The sequence below is a fragment of the Nipponia nippon genome, unplaced genomic scaffold, assembly GCF_047370975.1.
Source record: "Nipponia nippon isolate SJK-2023a ecotype South Korea unplaced genomic scaffold, ASM4737097v1 scaffold_7, whole genome shotgun sequence".
Taxonomy (NCBI): Eukaryota; Metazoa; Chordata; class Aves; order Pelecaniformes; family Threskiornithidae; genus Nipponia; species Nipponia nippon.
The window spans coordinates 29995650-30012778 of record NW_028262391.1 but is presented as its reverse complement, the minus strand read 5'-3'; the positions used below and the strand labels follow the sequence as shown (position 1 = coordinate 30012778).

At 45.2% G+C, this 17129-nt stretch overlaps 1 protein-coding gene across 6 annotated transcripts in view; it reads left to right on the top strand.

Annotated features, from left to right (window-relative positions):
• Positions 1 to 214: 214 nt before the first annotated feature.
• Positions 215 to 17129, top strand: part of BOK (BCL2 family apoptosis regulator BOK) — a 58824-nt gene continuing 41909 nt past the window's right edge. The window contains exons 1-3 of one of the 6 annotated variants that reach the window (XM_087740684.1): positions 215 to 1352; positions 3655 to 3781; positions 15819 to 16449. The gene's annotated coding sequence lies outside the window, so the exon portion shown is untranslated. Of the gene's footprint in view, positions 1353 to 3654; positions 3782 to 15628; positions 16450 to 17129 lie in introns of all 6 variants that reach the window. The other 5 variants (XM_087740686.1, XM_087740681.1, XM_087740683.1 and 2 more) reach the window with 5 other exon arrangements.

Sequence of the window (17129 nt, the reverse complement as noted above, 5' to 3'; positions counted from 1 at the left end):
TCCCGCGCGGCGCCAGCCGGCAGCGGGAGCGCCCCCTTGGACTCCAGGGCCCGGCAGGCCGCGGGCGGGGGTGCGGCGGGAGGGGAGGGCGGGGCGCCAGCGCGGGGGCTGCTGGGACGGAGAGTCCTCCGGCGCAGCGGGCGCGGGGGGATGCGCGGACTACGCGTCCCAGGGGCCCCCGCGGCGCGGGCGGGGCTGCGCCGGCCCCGGCCCTTCCTGGCGGGGTGGGGGCGAGGGGCCGCGCTGGGCCACCGGGCGGGGCGAGGCGGACCGGACCGGACCCCCTTTGCCCTCCGGTGGGGGCGGGAGCGGGAGGATCCCCCCCTTTGTCCGCCCGGCCCCGCTTCCCGCCTGATGGCGCCTCTCGCCAGCCCTCACAGGGCTGTGCCCGGCAGCCCTCCGGGCGCCACCAGGCCGCCCCGGGAGGCCCGTCCTCGGCCCGCCTCTCCTGCCCGCTGCCCCCCGTGAGGGCGAGGGGCCGGTGCCCCCCACCCCGCTGCGGGGAGCCAGGCCCTCGGCGGGCGGAGCAAAACCGGGCGGTGCGCCAGCCCGCCGGGGGAGGGGAGAGCAGCTTTATAATCGCCCTTTTCCAGCTTCGTGGGCCTGTTTTTTTCTCCACGTGCTTTTATGTCAATGACTGATTCACGTTTTCACAGGAAGAAATAACTCTCACCACCTCTGTTGCCGGTCAGCTTTAAAACTGGACTTGGATTTTCTTCCCCAGAGTTAACAAAACAGACACAATTTTTTACCAAGCGCTGGCATGGCTGCCTGCACACGAAGCGTTTTTTGTAAGCTCTTTATTCTGATGATGAATTTGTGCTGCTGCTGTGAAGAGCTGTAGCGAGGGGAACCACCTCGTGACGCGTGCCGCTGCACGGACAGAGGGGTCTGCCACAGCCAGCAGCCCTCTCGCATCCCTCTGTTTCCTTGCCCCCTGATCAAACCATCCAGCACTTTGAGGGACTTGAGTGAAAACATGAATAGATAGAGGACTGGTATAAAATACCCCTGTAATGAGAGAATATCTTTGTATTTAAATGAGCTGTACTTCGGCTGGAAGGTTTTCAGCAAAGGTCTTAACTGTTGGATCCTTGGATTGCCTGAGGTCTGAGTTTATACCTGCAAGAGCAGTCTTCTAGCCCCACAAAATACGATCATCTTGTCTCATAGACATCCCTATTCCAGCACAACACCTTGACTTAGGAGATCTAGGAACAGACAGAAGAATCAAAGCTTCCTTGTGAAGTGGGAAATGAAGGAGAACAGAGTTCTGCTCCAATTCTGCTGCAGCACGGACCAGGGGGTGAACAGTTCCCTGTTTGCACACGCACAGATCGCCCCTTATGGGGGTAAGTTTTCAGTCCCTGTGTACGTTACTTTGGAATTGTTTTACCCCAACGGCTCGGCTCTCCACCGCCTGTCACAGAGACTCATGTAGTTTCATTTTTGGCATCAGGCAAGAGGGCAAAAGTCTCACCAAAAAAATGTTTATGTTAATTAATGTGCCAAGTCTGAACATACACCAGAAAGCTGTCTCACTAACCTTAGGGTGGTACAGTGTCAGGGTAATAGTGACATGGAGCTGCTAATGACTGCAGGGAGGAGCAGCAATTAACTTGTTTTGTCAGCTTAATTTAGGGTAAGTTTTTAATGAGGGTGATCAGCATGTGGGATTAGCATGGCATGCCTATCTTAAATTGCGAAAGCTGGCTAGCTGTTTTAGAGCTGGCCCAGAAGCACAGGAGATAGAGGGAATTCAAATGCAGGCTGGTGTTCTTCCTTGTTTGGGACCTGCGGGCAGCCTGCCTCATAGCAACAGGGTCCACAGATGGGCAGGAGAGGTTGCCTGGGAATTATGGTCTGGTCACCACTTAGAAGAAACCATATACGGGTCAGTAGCTGGTCACTTTGCTTTGGACCAATTGTATATATAGGGCTGGAGATGATTGCTCTGTTGTAAGGCAGTTATTTCTGTGACTTTCTTGTGTGAGGAGAGCATTATTAATGTGCTCAAAAGAATGCAGAAACAAATTGCTAACCCTGGGGAAGCAGGCTTCTCTGACTTCTCTGTGGATGTTGATGGCATGTTTGTGTCCACTACCACCTCCATTTGATTCCCAGAATACATCAACAGGAGCCAAAGGAAAATTCAAGTGTTGTCTTACTCTCCTTGTTCCCCTGTTTTTCAGTCAATGGTGTATTCCTAACAGTCTAGCTCTCTATTTTCTTTTTTTCTTTTAACATTAGCGATCATGACTGCGGAACAATCATACTGCAAGTTGTGTATATGTATAATTGTTGCTTCAGCACCCAGAAGCTACCTGCATATTGTGCTAAGAGCTGCACCTCCACAGAAAGAAACCCAGTCCCTGCCTCCAAGAGATCTATGTTTAAAAAAAGCCAGCTAAGCAAGTGCAAAAGAAAAAGTATTTTTGCTAGAGGAAAGCAGCAGGGAGTTAATTACATGCTGGAGTGCCCAGGCCTACAAAAGGTCTGTCGCTCTTTAGCGTTAAAGCTTTCACCTGGCCCTAGGAAGCAGGGCTGTGGGAAAGGGAGCCTTGGGCAGGACTGTGTTGTCTCCTGACTCTGGCCACCATTGTGAGCAGGCAGCTCCTCCTAGGTCTGTTGGGGTAGTGTGGAGGATTACCTTGTTCTTGAAGCAGGTAGGCATGAAAGTGGGTATGGCTGATAGAGCAGGCAGCTCTAGGAGCTGAGCCAGACTTGCTGCTGTCCCTTTCTTCTATGCTAGTTCTGACACTGCTGGTTAGCCTTTTCCTTCATAGCAGTATTAGTAAGTTCTTAACTTTTGCTTCACAAACTTGTAGGAACTTCATGCTTTGGGGGTTCCTACTTCTTCTCCCAAGCTGATTAAAATTTGCCAAAAACTATGAGCAAGAAAGAGTCAAATACATATGCGTGTAAGCATGCTTATTTGCTATCTGTGTGTGTTATATGGCTGCCGAAGCCTGGATGCTGTGGGGAAATAAGGCTAAAAACCAAAGACATCTGTGTATGTTGTTGTGGTTTCTTCTCACAATGGAGAAGTAACTTTTTAAAAGTTTTATTTTCAAGGGGATAAGCTGGTTTAGTTATTTTTTTCTTCTCCCTTTTCTAGCTCTTTCTATAAAAGCAGAGGGATAAACATCCAGAATAAAGAAAAATTGGGTTAAAAGCTGGTGACAAAAAAATATAGTATTTAAACAAGTCTTCTGCTCAACAACACCCCCCGCCCCCAAACCCCATCTCAGTTCCGAAAACTGCTTAAAAATAAATTGTGCTGCAGTCCCCATTCCCAAGTCAAATTTTGCCTGGCTGTGAAGCCTGCTCTGTTCCTGTCAATAGAACTGGAGCCTTTGTTGGAGACGAGTAGGTCAAAATTGCTTAAAATTCTCTCTATAAAAAAGTAATTCTTTCAGAAAACTGTTGTATTCTGCTGACAGTGTGGCATGAACACTGCTTGAGGTAACCCATGTAATTATCTCTTAACAGAGAAATCGATGCGGGCATTTACGGCTTTTGCCCAGTAAGCTGCTACACCACGCTGCATTTCTGTGAAGTCCAGAGAAGAGAGTGAATAGTAGTTACAAGAAACTTCAACAGATGTGTCCTTAAATGTTCCACTAAAGTAACACAGCTTTTACTTTTTGCTAGGAAGCATTGGGTGAATCACAAGGGGCCCTGTAGCCTGCTCTCTTGCTGTTCTCTGCCCTTCACCAGATGCTTCTGAGAACAAGAAAATCTTCAGTGGGAAATCTGAAAGTTGCTTCCCCACTTGAAGGTAAAAGTGTTGCAGCTGTATTACCATATCCCTACTTGTTGCATACTTACTTGTGTCAGACAGAAAGCAGGGGAGGATTAAAAAATGTGATAAGACAACTTAAGGAGGGTCAGTCTGGAGCCCAGTCAACTGATAAAAGCAAAGAATGCCGGTGAGTAGACAGCACCTAGTGCCTCTGCAGGCTTGCCTGGAGCTGTAACTGTTTATGGCCAAAACAAACCATGAAAAAAGGACCTCAAGAGCTATTGCTCTACATCTTACCTCCTCTGGCTTATGAAACTCTTCCAAGAAAGCGTCTGTTCGTGGTTGGTTCAGATTTTTCTGTATGAATTACTCAAAACACCCAGATTTATGTTGTTCTGTACTTCTTGAGAAAGGTGTCGTGACGCTGCTGTCAGAGAGGCCATGCAGGCATCCCTCGGAGAGCTGAGCAGAGTGGTATGTTATGGCCTGCTGTGAGATGTCCTGTGGTCCCTGGGGCGTGTGGCAGCTGGTCCGTGTTTGAGATGAGGACGTGAGCCTGGTGCTGTTGTCCGAGACCTGGGGCTGGCTCAGCCTGCAGCAGCTCCTCAGGGCTTTCCACCCTGTTCTGCCCCTCCCACGCGTGCAGTGGGGTCTGGAGAGCCCTTCCAGCGCCCTCGCCGGCCAGACCGTGCTGTCTGAGAGCTTTTACGGTAAGCGGTTTTAGAAGCAAACCCGGGTTGCTCTTTTGTTGGTGCCACCAGGTGGCAACAGCGCACTGCAGCCCCGCGCTCCTTGCAGGAAGGCAGCAAATAGGAGCACCCACTCCTGCCAAATCCCCGTTACCGTCTTGCTGCTCTTTCCTTTCCTGCGTGGGTCACGCCGTCTGCCTCCCGCAGCCCTCCATGCCGGAGCATGAAGTGGTGCTCAAAGCCAGTAACTCAATACTGTGCACTCAGCTTTAAAGCACGCATCTCTCGCTTGCAAAGGAGAAGGGAGCGGCTGGCTGGGGAGCAGGGAGGTGGTGGCCGGTGGCTAGATTGCTACCCTGTCACACCGAGGTTTCCTGCTGCATGGCCCGGGCCAAGTCTCATTCAGTTTCTCATGTCTGCTCTGGGTACAATAATAGCAATTCAGACACAGTGAGGGTAAAACAGCAGAGTAAAGTGTGTGTCACGGAGGGTGACAATGACTGTGCATACGGACGGAAACAGCTGCTAAGTGACTGGGTTACATGGTGGCTGGATGACATCAGGTCTGGTGCCTCAACTTTTTCTGTACTGCTCTGTGGAGTCATTATGGGACATTATTTGCAGCAGCGGCTTATGCACCTTGATCCTGGAGAGCCCTGAAAAGTGGTAGTACTTTCCTAGCATAAATAGATTTAGGCTAGCCTTAGAGGGTGCACTAGGTGTTACGTGCTCTCCCTGAAGGTAGAGTTACTTAGCAGGATAGATGGGTTAAAACTTTACTGTAAAAAGTGCAACAGAATAACTCTCTCAGTACTGCAGTGCTTGTTCGGAGAGGAGCTATTTCTAGCTCCATTAGTATGCCAAGAGGCTGAAGTGGTTTTCTGTATTGTACTTGGAGATCAGTGATGCGGAAAAGCACTATTGCTGCATTATGCAGTTAAGCAGTAACACTATGAGAATAGAAGGAAAGTTATCTTCCCGACAAGAAAATCCTTTTGAATTTGTCCCCTTCCCAAGGTACATGCTTTTGTCCAGTGCAAAGTAGAGCTTTCAGACCCTAGGGAAGAATGCACTTGTACCGAGAGAAGCAAGAGCTGGACTTCACCAGCAGTTTTCCTCTCTGCTGTGGTTTGTAGTTTGCACCTGGACTTGGCCACTGAGCTTCTGTGTACAAGATGCTACTGAAGCTCATGCCAAAACAGTCTCTGCTTGAACTTGCAAGCTACATTGACAGTTTTAAATAGGGATGTTCTCCCCATTCACCCTTCTTTGTGGTGAAGGTTTTGAATTGCAACAGTATCTTCTCTGAATTTAGCAAAGGAAAGTAGTAGCAGAGAGTGCTCTAAATCTAAATTGCTCCTCCCTTTGGTGTGAGGCATAGGGCTGATTAGTGTGCTCTACCTGGGTACATCACAGCGCTGATAAGCATAAAGTGACTGCTTTGTTTTGGCAGTAATGTACTGCTCCAGGCCTTAAACCTTGCTCCTTGTAGGAACGCAAGGAGGAATTCAAAGAGGAATCAGTACCTTTACAAGATAGATCAGACTAAGCTGGTACTGTAGAAAAGCAGTTGCTTTGATGATACCTCTTCCTGAGACCCCTGCTTGTATGGAGACTGCAGAAGACTGTTAAAGATAAAGTACTCTTATTCCTGCTTTCAGACTGCTGGAACAGACTTAATTTTCTTCACAGAAGCTAGTATGGGGCTATGTTTTGGATTTGTGCTGGAAACAGTGTTGATAACACAGGGATGTTTTCGTTATTGCTGAGCAGTGCTTACACAGAGACAAGGCCTTTTCTGCTTCTCACCCCACCCCACCAGTGAGGAGGCTGGGGGTGCACGAGAAGCTGGGAGGGGACACAGCTGGGACAGCTGACCCCAACTGACCAAAGGGATATCCATATGATGTCATGCTCAGCATATAAGCTGGGGGAAGAAGAAGGAAGGGGGGAACATTCAGAGGGATGGCATTTGTCTTCCCAAGTAACTGTTATGTGTGATGGAGCCCGGCTTTCCTGGAGATGGCTGAACACCTGCCTGCCGATGTGAAGTAGTGAATTAATTCCTTGTTTTGCTTTATTTGCGTGTGCAGCTTTTGCTTTACCTATTAAACGGTCTTTATCTCAGCCCATGAGTTTTCTCACTTTTACCCTTCCGATTCTTTCCCCTATCCCACTGGGGGGAAGTGAGCGAGCGGCTGTGTGGGGCTTGGTTGCCAGCTGGGGTTAAACCACGACAGTCACAAATCTTGCAATATTGACTGCATTGGGCTTTCTTTCTGCTGATATTGTCACTCTTAAGGCTGTCTTGAGTGTTCAGCAAAGAAAAGAGCCTTTATCTCCCAATTCTGCTGGCAAAGTGGAACGAGCAAGAGTCACGCTTGCAGCTGTAAAGCTCAGAGTGCAGCTGACTCTCCTGTTGGCTCAGCATCACTTTGCTTCCCACAGTGACTAATCCCTAAATTAAACTAGGGTTCTTCCAAGCTGAGAGCATGGAGTACTCGTTCTTCTAAGCCATGCTCCTGTCTAGTGGTAGAAGACAGTTTAAGATGATGAAGCTGAATTCTGGGCTCTCACAGACATCTGTGCTGTGCTGAGGCAGGAATGGATGTGGCTAATGTCATTCCTCGAGAGACTTTTTCTTTCCTGCTAGTCTCTTCGGACTGCCCTGGAAGTTGTATGCACGTGGGTGGGTGGACCCCTGTTTAATTGAGCGATAAAGGATAGGTGCTGGCATACAGTTTATCTGGGGGATGGACCTGGTACTCACTGAACACTTCAAGAGAGAGTCCTGTCTGGAACCACAGAGTATCTATGGAAATTAGTGTAAATACTCCTTGAAACAGAGAACAAAATGCTCTGCTGGAACTGGTAGCATGACATTATGTTTCAGCTACCTACCTGCTTTTAAACTGGAGCCACTAAATGTGGTTGAATCCATTTGGAGTTATCCACCCAGGAAAATGAGGAAAAAGAGATGGCAGTGTCCAGAACTGCTGGAGGAAAGAAGATTTGCCTGCCTATTGCCTGTGCAGGTTCACCAAGCACCTGCTTTCTCACTTATGTCCAAACTAGGAACAGGAGTACTCGGCTATAATTCTGATAAAACCACAGTGTGGTCATACTTGTGTTTACAAAGATCTCTGCAATTCAAAATGACAGCCTAACTCATTCTTCTGAGATGCTTCTGACCCCTTCTGCATTCAAGCTTTCCTCTGTGAAACTTCCACTGCGTCTTTCTGAAGCTGTTACTGTCTGAGCTGACCTGCTTTGTGAGGACAGCTCTAATGTGTGGGAGCCATTTGGAGACTCCTTGGAAAGGAAACTCACAGTTTCATTTGGGTGTTACGAACCACAGTTTCTCCAGTGGAGTAAACCCATTGTAGTGCTGATCCCTGGTCTGAGTTCAGTATGCAAGGTGTTATGGAGAAAAACCCCTTCTTTCTTTCCCCAGGTGACTTGACAGCTCTTTTTCCCCTTGCTGATGCAAAGTTTTCTCATATCAGTACATGTTTTTCATGCCGTTAAAGTAAAATATAACACTAAATAAAACTGATTACTAGGATGCATGTACTTCGGAGAAAAGAACTCGCAGGCTGTGTATCCGAGACACCTTGTGGAAGGGAAAACTAGCAATCCATGTTTTGTTAAGGAAAGACTCCTCTTTGCTCATATTTGTTCACAAACATTTGTAAACAGGAAGATGCAGTTACCTGATTGAGTGTACAGTCACTTGAATTAGGATTCTGAAAAGCTTTATCTGTCCTCTTGTAAAAGAAGAAGGTGCAAAGCTACCTGCTCTTTTATGTCTCTTCCTGATGAGGGGCTTAGTGCTATCATCAAAATTCTGTTTATTAATGAACACTTCCATGGCCTCTGCTATCTGGACCAAGGCTACCATTAACAGCTCTATCACGTGAGTTTCTGCAAGGTTCAGTGATAATTCATGTAAATCACTTCATCAGTCTCACACTGCACTGGCCTGATCTCATGGCTGCTTCTAGAACTGAAGTTCTCCTTAAATCATGAAGATTGTATTTCTGCTAACAAAATACTGTATGTATGTTAGTGCCAGCAAGAAATTTTGTGCTGCTTTGGCTTCTATCCAGAGAAACTGGTCTGCGGTTACCAGGAAATGAGAAATCAGACCTTAAGTGAAAACATGCTTTGGGAGTAGGCAAGAGAAATAGGGCATAACCCCTGTGCAGGTCTGTGTGAAGCTGAGTTTGCACTGATAATTCATGATGAGCATCATCTACTTCTTTTAAATCAAGAAGCTATGTCTGTTAAATGACTCATGCTGAACATCTACCCTACTTTGCGACTTCTACTAGAGGGGCACCTCAGTCCCTTAAACAACAAACGTTTGGCAGGAAGCATACAGGACGGCACAGTGGCTGCCCGTCTTCCTCACGGAGGGCTGTGAGAGGAGATGTGCTTAACTGCTCCCAGTGTCTTGGCTGTAGTGGAAAGCACTGCCTGGGAGGGTTTCTCACATTGCTTGCTCCTCTCCAATGCAGCTGCTCTTAAATGTGTGATCTGATTGTGTATGTGTTATTTCTCACTGTCTGTGCCACACAGAATGATGCTAAACAACACTGACTCCCTCCGTTGCAACCACTAACTCTTCACTTACAATTGCTGAAGTAACTATGCACTTCAGCTGAAACTAGTCCCTTGAATGAGATACCTCTCTTCCCCAGAACTGTAGCTTTATGTATTTCTACTTTGTTCTTTGAAAACACTTGTCCTAATTCTAGTTTCACTGATTAACCTCCTCCTTACTGCTGAGTGACTTCAGATTTAAGCTGGCTAGAGTATTGCTAGTGTTTCTTCTCTGTATGAGCTGTGGGATATTGCCAGTTTGTGTGCACCTTCCTCAGATGAAATTTCTGGAATGTTAAAGGGAACTTTTAGTGCAAGTTTTCACTTAGAGTTTATTCACATAGGTAAGTAAATATTTCATAGAATCATTTAGGTTGGAAAAGACTCTCAAGATCATTGAGTCCAATTTAAGCCCTTTCTTTGCTGTAAAAAAAAAACCAATAGAGCTGTGAGCACCTGTTGGAATCCTGAAGTGATGTAAAGCACAGCAGAGTGATATGTGAATGTCTTGCAAAATACAAGGAACCAGCATTGCTTATGTTGACAATGTTCTTCAGGCTTTTTGTGAAAAGTAATTAGTCTTCCCAATATGTAGTAGAACCCCCCCCCCCCCAATCAAATTACAAACTGAACTAGCTCAATAAGAAAGATTTCTCTAAGATTGCAACTTCTCTGAAGTTTTGACTTCATCCAAAGGCTATTGGTCTCAACAGCTGCTTATTCATTTCAACACTTGACTCAGTTTAGTAGCTGAGTAAAAAGAGTTTTGTGGTGTTGTGCTGGGTATGTTGTTTTTTTTTTTTCTTTTTGTCTCGGGTGCTGTTCTGCATTCTAAAAACCTTTTCAACTTCATGTTTGCTAGTTTAATTTAGCACGTAAAATAGAAATAAAATGATGCCTTTAATTGCATTTGTATGAATGTTCAAAGGGGTGTATACTAGCAACATGAAGTAAAAATAACCTACTAAGTAGAAGACACCCTGGACACATTCAGATTTCTGATTTGCATCAGCTGTAGAATTGCTTAAATAAACATCACTTTTCTCCTTTATAGTTGAGAAAGAAAACATAGCATTGGGCTGTGTTCAGATGCAAATAAACAGGTCTTAATTCCTGCAAGTCTGAGACTCACCCTCTCTTAGAAACAAATATAAACCCAGATTAAAATCAGTGACCTCAGACAAGACTTCCTGCCTGCTGACTCTTACATACAATTAAAATTGACTTGAATCACTTTGAAGTGGGCCCACCCTGAGCATCTTTGGCAATGACTTTTAACATCTGGCCAGATGTTTGCTGTTGTCATGCCAATGCCCAGTGCTAGAGTCTGATGCACTGCAGGAGGTGTGCAGGCTAGGCAAGAAGCAGAGCACTAAGAGCTTCTTTGCTCTTGCTGAACTGATGGTCCGAGACCTGTAGCAGATCTTTCCTGAGAGCCTGGAAAAATAACCAGGATGCTGTGTGGTGCCTAGGAAAGGACCACTAATGATGATGGTGGGGTTTTCCTTCTTTCCTGAGCAGGGGTGGGCATATGTGTCGCCTCATCGCAAACACTCAGAGCGGCTACTGCACCCAGCTGCCTTTGAGAGACATGTAAACAATCTGTCCCAAAGGTTTCCAGTCGAAGTAAGGGAGATGATGGAATTCAAAGTCAAAAAATGTGCCAGAAGGAAGGAATTGCTTTTGTCCTGGCTATTGTACGTGTCTGATTTGGATATCTCAATGTCAGGTAACAAAAAGTTGCCATCTCTTTTCTTTTTTTTTTTTTTCCCCCTTTCTCTTTTAGTTAAACTCTCTTGCATCAGAAGTTATGAAAGCTGTCATCTTAAAAGTGCTGGGAAACCCAGGCATGCTGAGCAATCATCGCTCTTGTGGAAGGATCTGTTGATTACCTTCTGTCAGCATTTCTCTGTCTTCTACAGTGGACTAGGATCACCACAGCTGCATTTCGATATCCAGAAACAATGCTAGTGCTATAGTTTCGTGGACATTTGTCTTGATGGCGAAGCTGAAATTGTTTCCTTCTGCTTGTAGGTACCTTGGTTGTACTAATACAACTCTGTCTGCACATATGCTTTGGATGGAAGGTTTATTGTATTTGGACAAAAAAATAACCAGCCAGCTCCCTGAAGCAGTCCACAGTGCCAGCAAACAGAAAATTATAGCAGTGCAATTAGGAAGGACAATTTGGGAATGGGTATGAGCAGCTGGAGGTGAAGGTTGCTTTAGCTGACCCCGCTGCTGAAAAAAACAGCCTTATACGGCCCCACCGAGTAAGAGGGGTAAATCTTGTTAACCAAAGCAGTCTTGAAGAAAATTTTTGTCAGCATGGAGTTCAACAAACTCCTGGGGTGTATAGAGTGTGTAGAAATGCTTTGCTGGCTGTCAGGGTGGAACTGTGCATCCTAATGGCCAAAATGCTGCATGGCGTAATCAACTGCATATGAAGGAATCGTGCACTCCAAGTTTGATCTGTGCACACTAGAGACATCAGCCTACCCTCCTTGTCTGACAACTTGAAAAGACAGGGTTTTTTAAAAGCATAGTTGCTGCCCTGCCCAGCACTAGAGGCTAAGACTGAAGAGCCTGAAGAGCCCTTCTGACAGTCAGTAAGGGTTTAATTAAAAGCAGGGCTATGCTCTGGATATGCAAAATTTGAGTCTAAATCCCTCGGAATCTGTTTAGGGCATGATGATGTGTGCAGGGTAAAGACTGCTGCCTTGTGATTATCAGATCCAGCAATCCATTTGCCTGTGTAGGACATGTCCGTGCACCAGCATGTGTCTTGAAGCAGCAGATAAATGCATCAGAGCTCATAAATGCTGCTGAGCCAGTGCAGAAGTGCCTGCACCAACTTCAGGCTCTTGAGATTTCAGGATCATTGCAGGCAGAGGCACTTGCCTGTCCACATGCATGTATCCTGTGTGGAAGTGATTCCCAAACCTTGTGGGTGATCAATCACTAGAATCGCTCATGCTCTGCCTTTGTTGGATAGAGCTTGAAAGGGAAGAGTCCTCTTTTATCTCTTGGGGATAGTGACCTCATTAGGTGTTTTCTGCCTTTTCTATTTTGGTGGTATGGTATGTAAATATTTTATTTGTGTTTCAAAACAAAGCTATAGCTGTTGAACAACTTAATGCTTCTTATTTCTTCTGTGTGTTTGCCGCCTTCTTGGCTTATGCGATGATCCATTCAGTAAAAGGTGTCATTTTGAAGCAAATTAGAGGATAGAAAACAACCAAAACAGTTTTATCTACTGTTATATCTAATTAGGTTCTTAAACTGATGACGCAGCCTCATCAAAGTCCTAGATTTAGCTAGAAGCTACTGTTTTACACTGGGCAGCTGCTGGCTTTATACCTGAGTAGTAATGGTTGGTTAAGCTCTTCTCAGGCAACATTTCCAGAATAAGATTCAGGAATACCAGTAGAGATGTTCTATAACTCAACTCATAGCGCTGCTTGCTAACATTAAATTCATGCTACAGTTTCCCCTTCAGTGTGTTTGTGCATCACTTCTGGAGTACACCATATCTTTGTCCTGCCTTTGTCAAAACATATGTATAACAAGGAGGTTGTGTCTAGAAGCAGTGGTAGTGAGCATGACAGTGGGCTAAGAGAAGAAAACATTGGGTATCAGTGGTAATCTATGTCAGAAACCTAAGTAATAGATTGGTTGCTAAATTTGATGCATTTAAGTCACTAGACCTGTATCCTCACAAAGGAGAACACTCTAAAGGCTGTGGAAGACAAGTTCACTGCGACACAGCCTCTTTGGTCTGGCACGTGACACTTGGCACTGCAAAATCCTGCTCCAGGAAAGGTGCTCCAGGGCGATCCTGATATGCAAGTAGTACAAATAACTGCTTGGCTTTCAGGAGGCTTTGAATCAAGACCTTCAGAAATGAGAGAAATGTTCAAAAAGCCTCAGTGTTTTGCTTGGGTCCCATTAAGCTGCTACTTCCATGTATTGTTTTCCTGTTGCAGCTGGCAAAAGAAGTGTTTCTTCTAGCCTCCCTGCTCCTCCTGTATGGCTTTGCAACCTAAAGCCCCACGTTGCAGGTGTTTTCACAGTGGTGAGTGATAACTTGACAAACACAGAATCGAAGTATTGCTGCAAAAATCAGACAGGAAGAGGCAGTGGGGAGAAGATGGTATGTTAAATCTGGGTGAGATAATGCAGAAGGTGGTTCAGGGATGGTTTGATAGAAGGCTTTGGTCTGGTTACAGTGCCAGTGTTTTGCCAGAGCATCTTCTCTCTGCAGAAAAACCTCTTGTAGCAGGCGGGGGCTAGTGGGGTTGTTTCCCAGGCTCTCTAGCTATGAACTATGTGTCTCTGGCATCCCTTTGCTTCTCTGAGCCCTTACTCTGCAGGTGTTTTAGAGCATCGGATCTATGTGTTACAGCGTGTAGTTTCTGCTGGAATTGTTGTAGGCTGTGTGAAGTGGCTGGGATTGGCACCATGAGGTGAAACAAAACAATACCTCTGACAGAAACCAGGCCATGTCAGCACAAGACTGGAAATGACCTCCTATGGCACTCAGGGTTATTCTTGTGCTGTTGCAAGAAACCATATCATGCAGACCCTTTCATAAGCTTAGCGTGCTCACAATTAGCTAGCTATTTTGCTTCCACTGCAACTGTTAAAAGGCCCGTCCAGAGACTTACTTCTCTAATGGTTAAACTATTTAATATTGAGCATAAGCTGTCCACATTTAGACTATTGCTGTGTTCTTCCTGATGTGATTTCTCCAGGGCTTGCTTCCACTTGACATGCTTATAAAATGTAGTCATATCTCTGTGGTCCCCTGGTTTTATAAATGAATGCTCCAAGTTGTTTTGGTCACCCCATCAGACATAGGCAGGAGCTGTGGTATGGAGCCTGTTGTTCCAGGCAGAACACTGTCATGCCAGCAATAGCTACACCGGGAACAGTGGGTTTGGGTGATATAAGCTGTTTCTGCGCTATTTCCTGATATTCCTTTGCTACAAAGGTTTTTCCAGTATAGATCTAGCCTCTAAGTGTTGTAGCCTAAACATGCTATGGAAAAAGGGGCTCAGATTACACTGGCAGCTCCTTGGATTGTAACACCCTATTCTTTTGCAGTCAGCTGAGCACTATATGCTGTGGTTTCATCTTTTTTTATTTATAGAGGTATCTTTCAGTGTGAAGCTGTATTTTTAGTGTGTAAATAATATAGGTAGAATACCATGCACTGTTGTTTTGTTGGTTTTGGGTTTTTTTTTATACAAAGTTTGGTTTATTATACACAGCCTTAATGTTTCTAGTTTTTGTGTCTTTGCTGCAGAATGGAAGTTGAGGGGTGTGCATGCTGTGACAGTCAGGCAGGGAACACATGGGATGGGTTTGGCACCCTCAGAGAGCTGGGAGGCACTGTGGCACTTGCATATTTGCCAGAATTCTGGGAAACATTATCATTAGTTAAGCAATACTGATATTTAAGCACTCATCTTTGTTTCAGAGCTCTACTGAATAGGAACAGTTTAAATAGGACTACTGTTTCAAGCTGTCAGCTGCTGCAGGAAGCTAAGATGTAATTTTTTAATCATTTTTCAGACCATCAGGCACACTCTGCAGAGAAAAGGTGGGTTAGGGATGGGCAGTAGCACAGGATCTCTGGGGTCTTGATTTTAGCTTCTATGGGATGGGCCTCTGTTTATAGTGACTATATTTAAATTTGAGGAAGGGTAGTGGACAAAAATTTCTGAGAGAATCTTTGAGCAAATACTTCTGGTGCTGGAGATGCACAATCACTATTGCCTTCTTAACATGATCATATCAAGCTAAGCCAGGGGTCCCCAGCTGATGACTACTCCATACACGTACCTCTCCTTAACCTTGCTCCTTTCCAAGAAGAAGCCAGCCCAGAAAGAGGATCTGTCACCGGAGGGAGAAGAGGCTTTACCACAGCCCCCTTGCCAATGCAGCAAAACACTCACCAGCAATCCAGTTAATGGCAGACCAAAACGTGTGCTCTGTGTTAAGCCTGTGCGTGAGTTGTGTGTTGGATGCTGGCCAGAGTTTTCGATACATCATATAATAAGGCTTTTTCATGCAGTTCATTTGTTCCTTTTTATCCCTCAATTTTGAGACCGGCATTTGTTCCTTTTTATCCGTCAATTTTGACACCAGCAGTGGTGCATGTTGTGCTTGGGGTTTTTTTGTGATCAACACCTTGGAGAGGTGTACTTGCCTCTGTCTTTTCTCAAAGATGACAAGCAAGAGACGACAACAGTTACTTCTTGCTCCTGACCTCCTTTTGGAAAGGCTGTATTGTGAACATGCCACGTACCCAGTCATTAATCTACAAATTGTTATTTGTTGGGAAGAATTTGTGTTTGGGGTGGTAGAATTTCTTGTCTGCAGGAAACTTCTATTTCTAAAACTTCTTTTGTTTCAAATCCTAACACAAAAAGCCAGCATTTGTATGTGGTCTATTGAGTTGAAATGGTATCACACATATGCTTAAAAAAAGTTGAGCAATGTTGCAAGAAGAAGTTGATGTTGAAATTGATTTCTAAGTATGTTGGAACTAATTGAACTGTTTTCCTTAAACTTCATGTGTTAGCACATCTTAGCAGACTGAGATGAGATGGACATGTTCCTGCAAAACACTTCATTCTGGACAAACTATTTCCTATCAACAAACCCACTTCATTTTTTTTTTAACCAGAGTACTCGTAGTTTGGGGGAATGCAAGCACCACTTGCTTTAGCCCCAAGCTGTAGCTCTCTTTGTTAATCACCTCCATCGTTTAGGATTGAACTGATAGACTTGCTCACCACTGAATCCTGCTGTTGCCTGACTCGCCTACCATCTGAAAATGCCTGGCCAACATCAACTCTGCAAAAGCCACCATGGGAATTCACCGGGAGCTATTCCTATTTCAGCAGTGCATTCATCGCTTTCTGTTCCATGGGGTAACCTGGTCCAGAAATTATGCTCCTACCCTCGCCCCGAGGACGAGTCCTTGAACAAAGCCCCTGCGCGCTCGCAGAACAACAGAGAACCTCCTTAAGAGAGAAGAAAGAGGAGGAGAAAGCGTTGCTCTCTGGCTCTAGCAACCCCACCTCCTGGTTATTTCATCTTCCTTACAAGGCTAAAGCTAGAAGCTTTCCTCTGCCGCCTGGGTGCCTTAAAAGCAGCAGAGCAAGCCCCGAGGATCCTGGTGGAGTGCAGCCGGGATGCGAGGCTGACAGAGATGGGGAAGGAGGTACTGGCGTGAGCTCTGAGAAGATCACGGCAGAGAAGGCTGGTGCTCTCCAGAGGAGAAGTGTGACAGTATCCTATGAATCCTAAACCAGATGTTCGTTGATGCAGATCTTCCAAAGAAACACGAAACCAAACCCAAAAAGAAACCGCTGAATGGGAAAAAGCACAACATGAGAGGTAAATATATTTTTCATTGGGAAAAACAAAAATAACTCGCTTTATTTAATTTGAAAATTGTTATTGTAAGTAGATGTCTAAAACTGGGGACTGAAAAATACATTTACTAACATCTGAATAAAGACTTTGGTCTGACTCTGACTTCAAAAGCAGCGCTAGGTTAAAAAGTCAGATCAACAGATGAATTCAGGTGCCTCTGAAGAAATTTTTAATTTTCTCTTTAAGCATTCACACCTGAAAACTTTTTTTTTTTTTTTTAAATCTGCTTTCCTGTTTTGCTCTCTCTGCTATTGCTAAAGGTTTTTGAGAAGTAATATGCACGTTGCCTTGGGGAGAAAAAAAAAGAAAAAAAAAAAAGAGAAAAAGAGTGGCAGAAGCAAAACCTAAACTGAGAATGTGGTAAACTGTCTCCAGTGAGACATTTCAAATGCTCCCATACCCCTTTTCTTGCACTAGTGCCATTTCTTCAAAGATCCATGACCTACTGAGCTGGAATGTCTGTTGACATATGGTTGAGGTTACTGTAGCTCATATTTGAGATTCATTTTTTTCCAGTTTAATTGAAACAAGCTGAGATTGTCTACACATTCTATGAATTGTTTCCACACTCTGACCGTCTAGTCTCTCTGAAGGGTAGTTCTAGGACTGCCGAATCTGAACTGGAAAAGACGAAACACCTT